The following is a 15,720-nucleotide window of genomic DNA, read 5'->3' as shown; positions in this document are numbered from 1 at the left end:
GCCCCCATTCCCTGCTTCCAGCCCTCTCAGGAGGTGCCCTTGGCTCAAGGTCAGGGATGGTGGAAAGTGTAGGCAGCTGACCGTGGCAGCCTCAAAGGCTGGCTGGGCCTCCCAGGAGCAGATTTGACCCCTGGGTGAGCCCCTGGGGTGGAGGTGTCCACTGAGGCACAGAGCACACCCTGACGGGCACTAATGGGGACCCCTGGGCTGGGGCTGCTGGAGGTAGGGCAGGCAACATGGGCGCTCCGATGAGCTGTGCTGAGCTGCGTACAGGTGGGATGTGAGCTGACTGGGCAGCAGGCAGGTGACGGGGGTTGGGGGAGGCGCATGTCAGCTCTGCACAGGGGCAGGTTTCCTGGAGTCCATCGGGACCCACTAGGGTGGTGTTGTGCACCACCACCTGCCATGTCTGCGGGCTAGGTGCTGGACACTGTTCTCAGCCCACCTCTTGTCCATGAAGAGGAAAGGTCGCCCCACCTGTCCACCTACAGTACCGGCATGCTAGGCACAGGTGCCCAGTGAACCCTGCGGGGCCAGGATTGGCGGAGGGCCACTGGAACAAAACAGGCACGCTGACCAAGCTCCCTGTCTTTGCATGGAGTCCGACTCCACACCACCCCTATCGGGCAGAGTAGAAGACGCCCTGCGGGTTTCAGAGACTGTCGCTCTTGATCGGAGCAGAAAGCTTCCTTGTCGCTTGAGGGGCAACTGGTGGCTTCCAACTGCTGGCTTCGTGGTCGGTAGCGTAAGTCTCGATGTGGCCAGGGCTCTTGGCCAAGAACCACAATGGCTCAAAACTCCAGGGTTTGCAAATGAAGTGCGAATTGGGTGCTCTGACAACCAGACTGCTGCCAGAAGCAGTGGAAGGGGATCCAAACAGATGAAGAGGCATCCAATGTTCATGGACTAGCAGACTTCACACGCACCAGAGAGCAATCCTCCCCAAGTGGATCTGCCTCTCCGTATCGCAGCTGGCTTTTTTGTAGAGAGGATCCTGAACCTCGTACGGAAATAAATCCAAGGGACCCCGCATAGACGGCCAGACTTGAGAAGGGGGTGGGGGGAGCACACACTCTCACCCCTTACCATAGTTCCAGTGAGCAAAGCCAACAGACATACGTTGGTGAGATGTGTCAGAGTCCAGAAATACACCCCTGGTCTATAAAGTCAAACACAAGCGCACTGCCATTCCGACTTGCGGAATTCACCCTCTCGAGCAGGCTAGGGCTGTCTCCCGAGAACTTCTGGGACTGTGACTCTTTATAGGAATAGAGAGCCTCATCTTTGCCCTGCGGAGTGGGCTCGTGGTTGCAAACCACTCACCTTGTGGCTAGCGGCCCACTGTATAACCCGCCGTGCCACGTTTTAATAAGTTGATTTTCGACAAGGGCGCCAAGTAACAGAGGGAATCGTCTCCTGCCGCAATGGCCCTGGGCAGCTGAAGAGCCGCGTGTGCAAGAATGGAGCTGTATCCCTCCTCTCCTGGGAAAGTTTGGCTCCACAGGCATGATAGACCTCCACGCAAGTGACCAAACTGTTGAATTCTGAGAGGAAAACAAAGAGGTCACTCTTGGTGCCCCTGGTGTGGACAATGAAAAACACCACTGCCATTGAGCCGTTTCCGACTCACAGAGGCCCTCGAGGACAGGGTGGAGCTCCCCCCCCCCACCCGACTCCCCGGGGTTCCAAGGCTGTGACTCTTCATGGGGGCAGGAAGTGCCATCTTGCTGGCGACGGGCAGAGCTGAACTGTTGATGTGGTGGCTACCCATCCGACAGGAACCCGCGGCCTCACCAGGGCACTGCCCTTGTGTCTGTTCCAACCCCTAGTGGCCCTACCGGACAGAGTGGAGCTGCCCCATGGGTCTCCGAGGCCGGTTGTCTTCCTGGGGGCACAGGACTGCCTCTGTCTCACTCAGAGACTGGTGAGTTCCAGTTCCTGACCCCGCAGTTAGCGACTGATGTGACCTCCTTACAGGGCTGCTTAGTGGTTCTCATTGCTGCCCAGGCGGTGCCGACTCTTGGCGACCTGTGTAGGACAGAGCAAGACACCACCGGCCCTGCGACAGCCTCGCAAGAGGTCCGTTGGCGCCCAGGGCTGCGGCCACGGTGTCTGTCCATCTCCTTGAAGGTCTCCTCGACTTTACCAAGCAGGATGTCCTTCTCCAGGGACCGTCTCTCCTGACCACACACCCCTGTCCTCGCGCCTCTCTAGAGAGTGGCGGCTGGTCTTCTTTGAGGACAGGTCTGCTCGTCCATGGTTCTTTCCAGTTGTCTTCGCGAGATGACGTCCACCTCCCACACGCGGACCGGAGATCGAAAGTGCCTCGGCGCGGGTGGGATTGAGAGCAGCACGGGCTCCCTTCGCCAGGGAGCAGGACGGTGCGCCGGGGGGGGGGGGGGGGGGGGGGAGTGTGCCTGGTACACGAGGCTCCATCAACATCGAGCCCGTGTGTGCCCAAGACAGCGCAAAGCTAACTCTTGCCAAACGGGAGGGAACGTCTCTGATGAGGGAGTCCCATCCGGAATCCAGGGCAACTCCGATTCGTCGGCAGCCAAAGACAGATCGCCGGCTTAGAAAGTGGGCCACGGACCGAAACAGACACGCCTCCACGGAAGAGACCAGAGTGGCCAGAAAGCACGTGACAAGATGAGGTGAGTCATCGGGGAGACACAAACCCGGCCCAGACCGCAGGGAAATACCCCTTCACGCCCACAGAGGCTGTGCAACAAAACAAAAATGAAACAAGAGAGGAGACCGAGTGCTGGGGAGGATGGGGAGGGATTGGAGTCCTGGGGTGGGGTGGGGGAACACTTGGGCAGGAACCAGTTAGAGGGGCCCCCCAAAGCATACGCATGACCGTACCAGTAAGTCCTCTCCTCGGGACGTACCCCAGAGAAGTGGAAAAACATGCTCACACCCAACCTGGAGCACAGCGGAGCAGTACACGGCAGCCCAGGGTCCGGAAGGATGCCTTCCAAAGGCAGAGGACGGACTGTCCCTTACCAATCAAAAGGACCCAGCCAGGCCCTGGCGCAAGGGAGCCCTGGCGGCGGAGTGGTTATGAGTTGCGTTGCGGACATCAAAGTCAGCAGTTCAAAACCACCAGTCTCTACAAAGGAGGAAAATGAGACGTTCCTCCCCCTGTCAAGAGTTACACTCTTGGAAGCCCACAGGGCAGTTCCACCCTAACAGGGTCACCATGTGGACCAGCCTTGGCCACGTCGTGTCAGGAGAAGCCAGATACCAGGGGCCCACGCAGGGCACCGGGCCACCAACCCACATGGCCCCAAAGAGGACAGTCCATAGAAAGTGAGAGGCTGACAGTGGCCAGGGGCTGGGGGACAAGTGGAAACAGTGTGATATCTTATTGGGGTGCTGGTCACTGCGTTGTGAGCATTGTAGAAAGCAGGGGATGTCCTCTTTTCCTTTCCCATTTGTCCTGTGAATCGGGTGCAGGTTGACAGCCCCATCATTGCTTTTCCATTCAGCCACCCACACTTCTTTGTTTAACCTCTTCCATTGCAGAGTCCCTCCCTCGCCCCACTTCCTCCCTGAGTTTCCTGTTGCCCTTCCCCCTCCTTCCTAATCCCCTGACCTTAGTTCTTGGGGCACACGCCTCCCAGCACAGCACAACTTAGTCCTCAGAATCAAACCTGTCCGTTGTTTGGCTCCAAGTTGGGCCACGGGAACGGGGGTGGGGGGGGTAAGCTCCGTTGTAGACCTGAAGCGGGGACAAAGGGGTCACAGTCTGGGGGGGAGAGGACCCACAGGTCTCCGGCCACTGGGTCTCTAGTGTGACTTTATGTTTGGAATTGTGTGCTTCTGTGGGGCGAGTTTCACAGCCAGCGCATTGCACCTTGACCACGCTGGGACTCCCCCAAAACAACCCAATGCAAGGCAAAAAAGAAAAATCACAAAATGAAAGCACAAAAAACCAGCCCTGCAGGGCTGCAGCACCGCGAAGGCCCTGGATCTAGGGGCTGGGAGCCCCCGGGTCCCCCGCCCCCACCCGAGCCGGGCCTCCAGTGCTCAGGTTTGCTGGTTTGCAGCTCTTCATCTCAGAGGAGGAGGCCTGGGCCCCTGCAGCTGGCGAGGGGCGGGGGGCTTTCTGGAAGCTGCCCAGCAGAAAGAGAGGCTCCCACGCTCCCAAGCCCGGCCGAGATGGCTAAAGCTAACCAGATCCCCCTCCACAGCGGCCACAGCCCCTGGTTGGGGCTGCAAGGCCTGGCCTCCACAGCGGCCGGCTGAGGGGCGGGCCGGCCCCCAAGCCCCCAAGGTGATTTGCACACGGAGTTTATAGGGGGCCCCTCTGCTCTTTCGACACATGCTTCTCTGATGATAAACAGCTGACGGCCCACAAGATTCATATTTTCCAGAGAGGGTTCCAGAAGCAGGTTACACTGTGCACAGAGAAAGGTGACCGGGGCTCCACCATAGACACCAGGCCCAGCCTGAGGGCCAGCGGCCAGGCTGCCCACCCCCAGGACTGTCTGGGGTGTCCATGGAGGCCAGGGCACGGATGCCAGGCCCCCCACCCCCATGACAGCCCCTTGTCATCTCCAAGTTGAAAAGTGTAGGGATTTGGGTGCCTATGGGGTCCACCCTAATCTGTACAGCCCTGAGATCTGCATGACCCTCTCTTCTGGGGGGTGAGGCCTGGGATCCACTTAGCTTCGTGTCCCCCCACCCCCCGCATGAGCTCTGGTTGAAGGACCCATGGAAAAAAGTCTCCAACTGTGACCTGGTCAGTTGGGGAGCCCCAGCTGGAGCCTGGGGTCTGCTTGCTCTGACTCCTCTGCGATGGCCTTTCACAGCCTGGAGTTCCTGGTACTCCCCTTTGCATACCATGGGGACCCGTCCTAAATACCCAGGGACAGCTTCTGTGAGTTAGAGCCATGGGTGCTATTTAAAACACCCGGACACATTGCACCCGGCCCACAGGCACCTTGTCTATCACTCTAGCTCAGTGTCCACCCGGCCCTGTGTCCTCTAACCCAGGCATGGTCCCCTGGCTTGGGAGCCCAGAGCATCCCCCACCCCGCACCACATAGGGCAAGTGGCTCAGGAAGAGGGGGAGAGCTTGGAGGGAACTGGGCGCCCCCACGTCCTGCCCCAGGGAGCAATTGTCTGTGCTGCTGGCACCCCAGGAAGGAGTGCATTGAGTTGGGGTTCTGCTAAGTCGCTGCTGCTGAAGGCACAGGAGGAGCGGTGAGTGGTGGCTGTCCCTCAATCTGCTGAGGGATGACCGCCCAGCAGCGTCCCGCCCAAGCTCTTCAATCATGCAGCTTTGAATAGAAGGCTAGCTGAGCAGTAGCAGTCCCTGGGCTCCTTACCCAGGTGCCTTTGTGGGGATCATGGGGAGCAGGAAGACTGTCCCTGGGAGGGGACTGCCATCTTGCCTCCTGTATCTAGGCACACTTGGGAGTATTAGGTACCCACTGCCCTGGCCACACACCAAAAGCCAAACACGGGCAAGGGCCCCCCCTCCCCGGAGTACCACGCCAAGAGGAACCTGCCTGGCACAGCCTGAGGCTGCCTTACCAAACAGGGCTGAGCCCCTCACCAACAGTTGGGGTGCAGAAGGGACCCACACAAGCACCCAACCACCTGTGACCTCTGACCTCGAGTATCCAGCAAGGACCCTGGCTTCTCTGTCCCCCCCCCCAGTGTCCCCTGCCCCACTGTGGGGGTGATGAGGCCAAGCTCAGGGCCACTTCCACCTGCCACGTTTCCCTTGTTAAAACAGACCCCTGCCCTGTCTGTCAGTCTGTCCCAAGGGGGCCACGGCAACGTCGGACACTCTGCCACCAGTGTTCCACACACCAGAGGGGCCACCCACGTTCAGCAGGTTTCAGAGAAGCGCCTAGAGCAGTGGTTCTCAACTTGTGGGTTGCAACTCCTTTGGGGGTCAAAAGACCCTTTCACAGGGATCGCCTGATTCATAACAGTTATGAAGTAGCATTGAAAATAATTTTCTGGTTGGGGGGTCAGCCCAACATGAGGAACCATATTAAAGGATCGCTGCACTAGGAAGGTTGAGAACCACTGGTCTAGACATAGAGACGCTAGGGGAAAAGACGGGGGGGGGGGGCAGCAGGGAGGAATCCATTTCTGAAAGTCAGCCAAGAACATAAAGTAGTTTGCAAAGAGGATGTTCTACAGCGTAATTTGGGTGCCCATCAGGGCCCGGCGGTTGTCTCGCACGGTTGGGAGGGGTGTGGAATGGCTCAATAGGCTGATGGACCCCACAAGCATCAGGCCCCACCACCCTGAGACCAGAAGGACTAGATGGTTCCCAGCTACCACCACCAATTGCTCTGAAAGGGATCCCACAAGAAGGTTCTGGCTGGGGTGGGACAATAATGAGAACCAGAACTCACTGTCATGAAAGAGGCCCGCTTGCCCGCCCACCCACCTGGGGAGGGGGAGCCCAAGACCTGGACCTTGGCCCTTTCAGGTCTGGAACAGGAGGTCAGCGCCGAGTCAGAAAATCAATAGTCTATCATGTAAGGTAAAAAGGGCAACATTCCACCCAGGGCAAAGTCCAGGGGGGGCGTTAGGGAAAGAAGAAAGGGTGGCAACAGGAGCGACATGGGGGGAGGGGGCCAAGCAAGGGTCCTTGGAGGGAGGGAGTTGAATCAGAAAATGCGTCTGAACTCCGGAAGCCAATCTTTCAGCTTCTTCACACACACACACACACACACACACACACACACACACACACACGAAAGGAAGATTAGCTAGTAGAATCCTGAGGGGTCCCAAGTGTGCCTGTCCGGCAGTGAGTGGGACTTGGGGTACCAGGAGGTCAGCAGCATCTTCCGTAGCCCCCTACATGGATGTGAGCAGACCAGCCATCCTGATGGTGGCACGGAGCTGGCCAGCACGTGGGTCTGTTCTACATGGGGTCGCTGGGAGTCAGGGTTGACTACATGACAACTAGCAGCAGAGACGATTACGCGGGGCTCCTTGGGGTACGCTTTTAGGGCCCCTCTCAGCTCCACCTGGCAGTGGCTCTGAAGTGGACCCTCCAACCGACCTCCAGGGAAACCAGTGGCTAGGATGGGGGTGCGGGGAGGACCTGGCAGCACAGGCCCTCTTCTCGGCTTCAGGAGAGACGGGCACTGCCCTTGGGCTCCCTCATGTCCTCGCATGCTGGCAGCACTGTGGTGGAAAGTCACTGGTTATGTTAGCTTCCCCCAACCCTAAGCTCAGGGATCACCAAGTCATCCCTTGTTCAAAACCTTACCAGCTCTCTGCTGCCCTGAGGCCAACCCACAGAATCCAGAACCCTGATCTCTGTGGGTGGGGCCTGCGTGGGAGGTGCGTGCTCGTGTCAACGAACACCCCAGGTGAAGAGCCACTGGCTTGGAGAACAGAATCAGGTTCTACGAGGGCAGGTGTCCGGATGGGACCCAGGCCTGGCCTTCTCAGGTCTACGTGGATGCTGGACAAGGAATCTTCCCTGGGAATGACAGCAGATAAGGGAAACTCAGGAGGAATAGGCTCTTTGGATCAGTGGGAATGTCGGAAGGGCCATGGGCAGAATGAGCCCAGCTGGCGAGACATCATCTCATACCCTTTGAGATGACATGCTGTCAGGAGGGACTGGTCCCTGGAGGAGGATACCATGCTTGGTCAAGCAGAGGGGCAGCAAACAACAGGAAGGCCCTCCACAAGGGATCGACACTGTGGCTGCCACCCTGGCCTCGCACGTAAGAACAGCGGTGAGCGTGGCTAGGACAGGACGGTGCTTCCTCCTCGGGCACGGGGTGCCATGAGTGGGCATGTGTCCCTAAGAGAAGTATGTGCCACTCATGCTGGGGACCCATGTGGCTCCTCGCTCTCAGCACCCTTGCTCCTGGGAATGGCTGGCTGATCGAACCCTTTGAGTTGTCCAGCGGAGGCAGACTAACCACTGGGGAACAAGTGACCCTGCCACATATGGCTCCTGAGGGTTGGGATCTGCGGGTGCCTGCGTGGCTCCAGGACAGGGGTTCTTGTGGCCAACACTGCCTGCCGTTTGCTGAAGGCGTGAAGGGGGCCTCCCCATACCCCGCTGAGGCTGTCGGTGGGAGGCCTCTGTACCGCACATGGGGGCCCGTCCACATCAGGTTTGAACATCCCCAGAAGCTGGCAGCTGGCTTCCTGTCCAGGCAGCCATCTCCTCACGGAGGAGCATGCAGGGTGGAAGCAGGAATGTCTTGGAGAACCAGCCTTGCAAGTGTGCTCTGTTAGTTCGTCCACCCCCACACGCCAGGGGCCACCTCCCGAAGACCAGAGTCTCATGGCCTTGGGGACACGTGTTCAACCTTGCTCAGCAGGGGACCCCAGCCAAGCTGTCCTTGCTTCTCCTTCCTGTCTTTTCCCTCCATCCTCCAGTCCCTCGGGCTCGGCAGAACTCCGTGGTGGGGTTCAGGGGCCTGAGATAACTGCCCTCCTTTGCATCTGCTCTCACCAGAGCCCCCCACCCCAGGCAGTGAGACCGGGCCCCGAGGCTTCCCCAGCACACCCCCCTGGGGTAGTCTGCCTATGGCAGTGATGCATCGGTATTTCAAACACTGGCAGGGTTGCCCATGGTGGACACATCTCAGAGGAGTGTGTGGACTAAGGCCAGGAAGAAAGGGCCAATGATGGGTGACGGGCACTCTACCACTTCAGAGCTCACCAGTACTGAAGGGGATGCACATCAGCTGCACAGGGAGGTTCAGCTCCCCACGACGGCGCTCATTCGCCCCCCCACCCCGTACTGACCAGCGTGCCCCAGTGCCTGGGAACCCTCTGCAGACATTCGAGTGAGATCCAGCCAGAAAACTGAAGCCATTGTGCTTGGTACAGAGGGTCCTCAGGTGGGTGGAAGACCACCCAAGGAGGGCGTCGGACGCAGTGCTGCCATCCTGGACTAAAAGCACCATTATCGGAGGGCACGGCCCCCACGGGGCACTGGTTCGCTCTATTACACGTCGAGTCATTGTGAGTTAGAACTAACCCCACAGTACCTGCAAGCAACACCAGGTAGCTCGGGTTGGCCCTGGTGGTGGCAGCACCCTCCAGGCCTGGGGTGGCTCCCCAGAGTGGAGGTAAAAGTGGGGGGTTGCTGATTCAGGATGGGAAATGGAGGGTCGAGCCAGGATGCTTGGGGGTGGGGGAAGGAAGTGTAGAATCTGAAGAAGAAAATGGCCACAGCGGTGGGGGCTGCAGGGGCAGGGCGTGGGGGGCAGCCTGGCTGGCCATGCTCTGAGCCCCTGGGGTGGCTGGGCGGGCTCATCTGCTCTGCTGCCCCCACTTCTGGCCCCCGACCAGGCCCCAAGCAGGTGCTGAGGGACAGCTGCATCTTATCCTGATGGAAGCAGAGCTGGGGGGAGTCCACTGGCTCTGCAGTCCTGCCGGGACACAGACACAAGGGCACAGCTGCCCGCCTCGGGGGACAAGACGCACACCCCACCCTGCCACTCACGCCACGGTCCAGACCCCCCGCTGCCCTCACTCGGCTCCCAGGACCCTGCTGAGGCAGCATGCTTCAGCCCGGGCCTCTGCCCGCCCAGCTCCCCCTTGTTCCTGGGGGGAGGTGCTGCAGAGCCTGGTGCTCCCTGGAACGGGGCTGCTGCCCACTAGGCCCCAAGCACCCATCGCTCCAGGGAGGCCTGACCCCACGGACATTGTTTCTTAAAACTCCACTTATCTGTCTGCCATCTTCCCTCAGTGTCTGCAGCTCCCCCCAGGTATACCCCAGGGCCTCACAGCAACCCCCCTCCCAACCAGGTGTACCCCAGAGCCTCACAGCACCCCCATTGGGCACCCATCTCCTCCCTGTCTCCCCCTCCCCCAGCCAGGGGGTTGCAGGGCTGCTTCTCTGGGGCCCCGGCCAGCCCCTTCTCACTCTTCCATAGCAACAGGCTTCTTTCCCAATCTGCCCCGCTCCCTCTGGGGGGAGGGCGTGCCTCCGCACAGCCTTGGGGCCCCCTGGCCTTGCTCCAGCCTTTCTCTTCGAGCAGCTAGTGGGATCTTTCTAGAAGTGAGGCATATCTGCCTCATGTCCCTGCTCTTCCTGAAGTCACCCTGGGGTGCCCCCCCAGAACGGCACCCTCACCTCAACTTGTAATCTCCAGGGGGTCAGAGTTGTCCCTCCTGGAGAGAGGTACGGAGCTCTGAAGGGGACACAGCAGCAGGGGACAGGGGTACATGTTGCCAGGAGTCGGGCTGTGGGTCCCTAGGTCTGTGGACATCAGCCCAGGGGCACAGAGAATCATGGGAAAAGGAGGATTCCAGAATGAGGGCCAGCAGAGCCTGGGGCTTTGTGAGGCCCAGGGGCTCCACCAGCCGTGGTAGGGGAAGAGGCCAGGCAGAAGGGGGCTGGGGCGGGTTGGGGATGGGGGACATGGACCTAGAGGGTCCTTCCTAGTGCCTGCATAGTCCACGGCTCAGGACCAAGCCTGGGGTCTTGGCCCATCCCCCCTTCCCCCAGCCCCGTGGTCACTGCCCTGACGTGGCGGCCACGTGGCAGGAGGCCCGGGCTGTGCCGGGAGGCCCAGGCTGAGCTGAAGCTGGGCCCGCCCTCCTCCAGCAGGGCCTCCTGTGACTCCGGGGCGGGGCAGGGGGCCGTTGGGGGCCCTGAGCCCCCGGCCAGGACTGCCACGTCTCCGTTCTCGGCAAGGGGTGTGGGGCTTGTAGCCTGGTCGGCTCCATCCGCCCCAGGCTGGTGTTTCCCCCACCGGGGAGTTGGGGGCCTGGGTTCCGTCTGCATTCGTGCTGCCAAAGTGGGGTGTTTCAGCTTGGCCTCTTCCTCCCTGCTCCCCACCCCCACTCCAAATACCTTGGAGGCAGAGGACCAGAGGTCGTTCTGTGTCTAATTGGCTTCAGCTGTATGTGCGTGTGTGCGTGTGTACGTGCGTGTACGTGTGTATGTACGTGCGCCCCAGCACCCAGGCCTGCAGCAGAACCCTTTGAACATCCTAGATGCTGGTGCCGGAGGGAGCTGGGAATGTCAGCCCAGCCCCCGCCACAGGCCCAGGAGATAAACCAGACGCCTGGGAGGAAGGGACAGAGGTGCCCCCGGGGCCTGGGCCTCCTGTTCCTCCCAGCCCAGCCTGCACAGCCACAGCCCTGCCCCCCAGCAGGCCACTCTTCAGGGGAACCAGTGTGTGTGGGGCTGGCCTGGGCCTGGGCGTGGGGGTACAATTGGTGGGGTGGGGGGCGGCTGAGCCAGGTTGGCCCCCTCCCACCCAGCACTTCAAGCTTCTACAGCGTACAACATAGCTAGGTTCTCTAGAATCCTAGTCCATGCCGGTCTGACAAAGCCAGCAGGCCCTACCTGCGGGCCTGTCCCTTGGGGGCCCATCCTGGGGCACCCCTTGGTCGGTGAGGCCCCAGAGGTGCCCTCCCCCTGTCCCCCAGGTCCGAAGGACTGTTGAGGAGAAATGGGTGTGTGCTGGACACAGGGGTCTGAGGTTACAGCATCAGGCGGGGGTGGGGGTGTGGAATCAAAACCCCATCAACCGGACACATGAGTGAGTGGGGGTACCATATAGGCGGGTCCACGGCCAGGCGCACGGTCAGAACCCGGGAGAGAAGACAGCCTCTTCTGATTTTGAAGACCACCCCCACAATCCAAAAGCCCCTTTCCGTCCTTCAGGAGAGGGGGGTGGTGGTCTGCAGCTGTCCCGGGCTTGGTTTGTCCCTATTGTTGATGCTGGGCCGGCCTGTACAATAGAAGGAAATGCTGCCCGACAGGCACCATCTTCATGATGGTCAGCATGTGGGGGCCCATTGTTGCAGCCACTGCAGCCGTGCACCTCGAGGGGCCTCTTCCCTTGTAAACTTGACCCCTGACTCCACTGCGATGGTTCTTCCTGCAATGGTCTTTCCTGATGACGTGCCCAGAGCCAATGGGCGGAAGCCATGCTGGATGCTAAGGGGCACCTCCTCCCCTGGCTTCTATTTCTCCCAAGGGGAACTGCCCAGGGGGCTGAGTGACGTTGGACCGGTCCCCCAGGCAGTGGCGCAGCAAGAGGATGACATGAGGCCTACCCTTCAAGTGCGCAGAGACTCAGTGAGGGTTTGAGACTCCACGCCAGGAGCCCCGGTGGCACGGTGTATACCAGTTGGGCTACTAGCTGCAAGGCCAGTAGTTCGGAACCACCAGCCGCTCAGTGGGAGAAAGAGGAGGCTTTCTGCCCTGCTCAAGAGTCACGGTCTCAGAAACCCACTGGGGCAGTTCTGCCCTGTGCTGTGGGCCCGCCGTCATGAGTTGGCATCCACTCCCGTTCGTTTTTTGTTTTTCCCTGGGGTAGCTCTGTGTCATGGATCTGAGAACCTGTGGTTGTTCCTTAGACTTCCCCGGGGGAGGTGAAAACGAGGCGGCCAGTGGGGTCCAAGTACAGGGTACTGCTCAGTAGAAAGAGGCTGGGTGGGGGCTGGTGGGGGGAGCCCTAGCCAACTTGTGCCCAGTGGCCAGCGAGACAACAGCGGTGCTTGTGGTGGTTCTTAGCACGGTCAGCTCCACTTGTCTTCCAGAAGGTTCTTCCATGTCCCTCTGGCCTCCATCTTACAAGCGGGGAAGGGAGGTTGTGGGGGAGGGGCCCAGGCCAGGAGCAGGGTTCTGTGTAGTTAGTGCAGCAGAAGGAGGGGAGGCAGGCACCACCCTGCCTGTCTTCAGCACAGACCTTGGGGGGGTGGTAAGCTCCCAAGGCACCCCAACATGGCAGGAGACGGCATCTGAAGGACAGGGAAATGCCTGTGTGTGTGTGTGTGTGTGTGTGTGAGAGAGAGAGAGAGAGAGAGAGAGAGAGAGAGAGAAAGAGAGAGAGAGAAGGGTGTGGAGGTGGGGAGATGCCTTACATGCCTTCTTTCAGCAGACAGTCCAGTTGTCTGCACAGCACGATCTTATGATCTTATCTCTGTCCTTGAAGGTCCCCAGGCCTGGCCACGCGGGCTTGTCGCTTCAGACCTTCCCCATCCCCCCAGCACTGCAAACTTTCCTGCCTGCCGGGACTGCTCTGCACCCTGATTTCTTGGGGGGGAAGAAGAGACTGGTTTTCGTTAGAGCACCCTGAGGTGAAGACAGTAGCTGCCTTGCCCCACCGGCTACCAGGAAGTCGGTGCTCAGCTTTGGCCCTCCTTGTGATGGGCTTAGGCAGGCAGATGGAGCCTGAGGAGATAGAGGAAGGGCTGGCCACCGGGGAGCCAGGCGCCCCCACCCCCACCCGGGGAAGCCCAGCCCCCAGGGGCACAGACCATTGTCCCTTCAACCTTCACAATCAGGAAGACAAAGACAGGAAGCCTTTCAAGATGGTCGCCCAGAGCATGAAATCCCAAGCCGGGCTCTTCTGTAACATTTCAAGCCATTGCCCTACGTCCCCCAACCCGCTCCCCCAAATCTACAACGGGGAAGCTGGTCCCCAAGGCCTGTGCAAGTGCCAGGGTGAGGGATCGTGGTGTTGTATGTGTGTGAGAGAGAGAGGTAGGGTTTTCTTTGTTATGTGAAGGAAGCCACATGGGGGAGGGCAGCTCAGGCTAAACCCAGCCACATCAAGTCTAACTTGGAAAGATGTCCTCATGAAGTTGGCTGAGGAACCCCAAGAGACCCTGTCCCTAGGCCTGTGTACTGGATTCAGATCCCCGTCTGCAGGACGACACCGGGGCTACTTATCTGAGTCAGCCACTCACCATCCTTCGGTTAGGACAGAGACAGGGCCCGCTGAGTAGGGGGCCTGGGTGGCCATTCTGGTCACACATCCTGCCTCAGGTATCACCGGACACCACAGAAAACCTGGCCGGGCAGCGAAGGGTATTCCTACACCAGAGACTCCTACTGTGCCTCACGCCAAAGCCACACCACCCCTGCTCCAAGATACGCATGGGGAGGTGACAGTTGTCTGGGTTAACCTGGGCCAGACCTGGGCAGGAGAGAGCACCCATTGGGTCTTGGTTCTGAAGGCTGGAGATGGGCTACTGAAAACAGAGAGAAGATGGCCGCTCTTTCCCCTTCAGCTCTGGGCTGCACAACAACAGGGGCCGCCCAGCCCCCCTTGGAAAAATGCCTGTGAGGGCGAGAGATGGATGGCTGCTTTACGTGCCCGAAGGGACGGCCCACTCCCTGGGCTGTCTCCAGCCCCTGTCTGCCTCCCACATTTTGAGGCCCATGCCTGGGCTGGGGGTGTAGCCACTTTAGAGAAAACATTCTTCCAGCTTGGCTTTTCCAGGGCATCTTGAAATTCCCACGGGAAAAACCATGTTAACCCTGGAAATGGTGGCTGGACTTCGAGGGAGCTTGCCTCCACCAGGCCAGGCCTCCTATGTACCCATCCCAGCCCCGTCACCAGAGATTCCTACGATGCCCCACATCAAAGCCTACACAACCCCATGCCACCAAGGCCCTGCCGATTCATTGTGACCTCACAGCCAGGCCGAAGGGCAGACTGGAACTGCTCTGCCCAGGAACCTTTATGGAAGCAATGGCTACTTCTTTCCCCCTGGTAGAGATGGGTGCGTTTGAAAGCTCCCCCAACCCCTGCCCCCGTCCCTGTGCCACCTGGAGTGCTTGGCTATGGGACCACTAGGGCTCATCTCCCATGCCTAGTTCCAGAAAACACCTTGGGTGACTGAGGAGCCCCCAGAGTCAGGCTGTACCCTGGACTGTTGGGGGTGGGAGGCTGATCACATGGCTTGGGGCCCAGCAGAGTGGCCTTGGGCGGGCCAGTCACCTCTTACAGGGTCTGTAAAAGAGTTACAGGGGTTAGTGAGGAGGAAAACACAGGGCCTGTTTGCCTTCCTGTCCACACACCCCCAGGCCTGGGCAGTGGTGCGAGACCTGCAGGGTCAGCGGGTGCGGGGCCACTGTGGTCATGAATTATTCCAGAAGCCTATAAAGCACGCCTCAGCCATCAGCCTCCCCAGCGCCCAGGGCACGGGGTCTGACCACTTGGTGGGAAGCTTCAGATTTCCCCACGGGGTCATTTTAGGGTCACAGTTGATAGGGGTGCCCCAGGTATTTCTTCACTACAGGAGCTACTGACTTCCAGTCTCCCCCACTTATTTCAGGGATCCACACAAGTGTATACAAGGCCCTTAGGCAGCACCCACGCTGAGCTAAAGACTACGGCAGTCGTGTGGTTGTGTGAGTGAACGCCAGAGCACCCCAAGTAGGGAGCACCCCAAGTCCTGAGCACCCTAGAGTCCGTTTCGCGGCAAGCCCAGCCAATCACAGCCTGGATGGCATCAGTCCAGTTCCTCCCAGCCAATGACTGAGCGCGGCACACTACAATCTGTGCCAGCCAATCAGTTCTGGGATTCGTGGCCCCGCCCTCCGTGTGCTGCCCAATCGGTGACCATGCAGGTTGCCACGTCATGCGCCACTTTGGTTATCTAGGCGGGCACCGCCCGTTGCCGCGTCACTCTGCGGGCGATGATCGAGCTGGACGGATCTCTGGTCGGCATCTGGGCAGCAGCGGACCGGGCGGTGCCCTGGAGCCCAGCGGCGGCGGCGCCACGCGGACCGGGCGGTGCCCTGGAGCCCAGCGGCGGCGTCGCCACGCGGGCCGGGCGGAGCCCTAGAGCCCAGCAGTGCGCACGGGCCCTGGAATGGAGCGCTGCGAACCGAGTAGCGCGGAGGGACCATCGGGGGCGGGCACCACGGTGAGCGCGCCCTCGGGCCTCCGGACCACATAGGTCCGGTTCGGAGATTGGGGTCTCAGTTCTGGGATTGAGTCCAGGCTGGGG

The 15,720-nt window shown here is 60.1% G+C and overlaps 1 protein-coding gene across 3 annotated transcripts in view; it reads right to left on the bottom strand.

Moving 5' to 3' along the window:
- KCNQ1 (potassium voltage-gated channel subfamily Q member 1) overlaps positions 1-15,720 on the bottom strand; it is a 181,664-nt gene that overhangs the window by 74,510 nt on the left and 91,434 nt on the right. The window lies entirely within an intron of this gene.

This window comes from Tenrec ecaudatus, chromosome 4 (genome assembly GCF_050624435.1).
Source record: "Tenrec ecaudatus isolate mTenEca1 chromosome 4, mTenEca1.hap1, whole genome shotgun sequence".
NCBI lineage: Eukaryota > Metazoa > Chordata > Mammalia > Afrosoricida > Tenrecidae > Tenrec > Tenrec ecaudatus.
The sequence above is the reverse complement of the archived record's forward strand: the minus strand, read 5'-3'. Positions and strand labels throughout refer to the sequence as shown.